This window comes from Cebus imitator, unplaced genomic scaffold (assembly GCF_001604975.1).
Source record: "Cebus imitator isolate Cc_AM_T3 unplaced genomic scaffold, Cebus_imitator-1.0 Scaffold831, whole genome shotgun sequence".
NCBI lineage: Eukaryota > Metazoa > Chordata > Mammalia > Primates > Cebidae > Cebus > Cebus imitator.
The window spans coordinates 221,134-223,480 of NW_016108146.1; the positions used below are offsets into that span (position 1 = coordinate 221,134).

Genomic DNA, 2,347 nt, shown 5'->3' on the forward strand with positions numbered 1-2,347 from the left:
AGAAGGAACCCGTAACCTGCACGCGGGGGGCATGTCATCTTGAAAGGCTAGACTTTTGCCCCTCTCTTAGCAAGTGCAACACCCAAAAGCTGAGGAGCTCCCTCTCAGTCAGCCTTATTGGAATCTTTTACTGTTGACAGGATGTGGCCACACCTGTGTCTTTAGCTCAGATATTTCAAAAATCCATAGGGCCTTTTCAGGCCAAATCAGAAATGAACAAGAGAAGATGAGAGTTCACACTCCAACCGGGTATTTTTTTAAGTGAAACCTAAAGAATACAATGAAATGTAAACTTAATGACATTCCCCAACCCCAATTTTTAATTTTGTTTTTATTTATTTGCTATCAGTAAATGACTGATTTGCTTCTTCTTGAAATCACGTAAAGGTGCCTCTCTCACAGAAGATAAATATGCTAAATGTGCTGAAGTTTGAGGCATTATATAATGCCGGATGCAGTGGCTCATGCCTGTAAATCCTGACACTTTGTGAGGCCTCGCAGCTGTTTGAGCCCAGGAGTTTGGAGGCCGGCTTGTGCAACATGGTGAAATCCCTTCTCTACAAAACATACAAAAATTAGCAGGGTATGATGGCCCAGGCCTGTAGTCCCAGCTACTGGGAAGGCTGAGAGATGGGAGGATGGCTTGAGCCTGGGAAGTCGAGGCTCCAGTGAGACATGATCGGGCCACTGCACTCCAGCCTGAGAGACAGAATGAGACCCTGTCACAAAAATTAAATGTAATATGGCAGTGGCACATCCAGTTCTCTACACTAGAGAAATATCAGTGGCCACAGATGTGTGTAAAAGAATAATGATTTCGGGATTCTTTGTAATCCTAAAACCAAGAAGCCAACCTCATTTCAAACACATTTTGAAAAGGGTTAAATAAATCATGCACAAACTGAGGTCAAAAAATGCTGTTTTCAAAAATGATGGAGAGGATTATGATGATGATGAATGATTCCACTGGTCACATTATTGATAGACCAATCAGTAAATCCAGGCACATCCTGGGGATAGGACACCTCTCTAGGCCTCGTATTAAAAATGAAAAAAATTGAAGCTGGTATATAACCCTTCCAAGCCTATAAGGGGCAGCATGAGGATTTTATTGCATCAGAAGTGACTCCTTTGGTCTCTGTTTCTTGTATACAGGCACAAGACAACCTGACTTTTTAGGAGATGCTCTAGCAGAATTGGACCTAGCGAGGCAGAGGCCACACCTTGACAAGGATCCCTGTTAATTGTAACTAGAACCCTGGGAAGAGAAAACCTTCCCTGCCATGGGCATGCCAGGCCAGCCTGGAACCACCAGTCTTTGGGACTTAGGACTATGGGAGCAAACGGGGAAGATTCTCTAGAGATCGAAAATACAGGAGCGCTTTAAAAGCTAGAGGGGGCATCCCTGGGTGGGCTCGAACCACCGACCTTTCAGTTAACAGCCGAACACGCTAACCGATTGCGCCACAGAGACGCTTACGAGCAACTCCACTGGGCACTATAGACAGGGCGCAATCACCAAACTCTCATCCCTTTCAGCCTCAATGCCCACCCCACAGGACGACGGTACAAGGTCTGGGGACATCGGACAGATTAGAGCGGTGAGTCGTGCTGCTCATGTAGGACACCCGCGCTGGGAGATTCTGGAGCCTGAAGGACAGCCGAATGGCCTTTGTTCCTTTGCCCTTGACCTGGTCCCGGAAACGCCCCCTTCGGCGACCCGAGCCGCCTGGTGGCCCAAGGGAAGCTGAACGTCCAGAGGGCTCCCGGGATGGCTGTTCGAGTTCTTTGCGCCGCCCTCACCCGGTGAGGGAGCCTGTGCCCACCCTACCCAGTCGCTGTCGGGGCCGCTGAGGAGCTGCCGCCGCTGTATTCGGATCCTGTGACCCGCACGGAGGCTCCGCCAGGGCAGGGATGGGGTGAGGGTCGCTCGCGGGGAGCAGGGTCTGACACTCATCAGGGCGCACAGCTAGGGCTTGTTGAATGAATTCGTCGCCTTTAGCTTTTAGTCCTTTGAAGAGCCCTGAGAATGAAAATCAAGAGAGATTTTTCCAAGGGGAAGTTGTTTTCGCAAATCCTTTATTCAGGTGGACTTCTCGGCACCCCGCGGGGCGGGCAGGAGCAGGGCGTCCAGTGCACCCTCTGCTGGGTGGTGGGGCCACCCAGGCTCAGCTGGGCGGGGTCGGGTCGTGGGCGGGAGGGCGGATCGAGGAAAGAGAAAAGCCGGGAAAGAAGCCTGGGAGGGGTGGACCAGACATCCGCACCTCCTAAAAGCTTCTTGCAGAGGCACAGATGGGAGAAGAATTGTTCTGTTTTGTTTTGTTGGCTTTTGGCCTTTGTTTTTTTT

The 2,347-nt window shown here is 50.1% G+C and overlaps 1 non-coding gene across 1 annotated transcript; it reads right to left on the reverse strand.

The window, feature by feature from the left end:
• Positions 1–1,400: 1,400 nt before the first annotated feature.
• On the reverse strand, positions 1,401–1,474 carry TRNAN-GUU. Its single transcript has one exon. It is a non-coding gene; the product is annotated as a tRNA-Asn (tRNA).
• Positions 1,475–2,347: the final 873 nt, after the last annotated feature.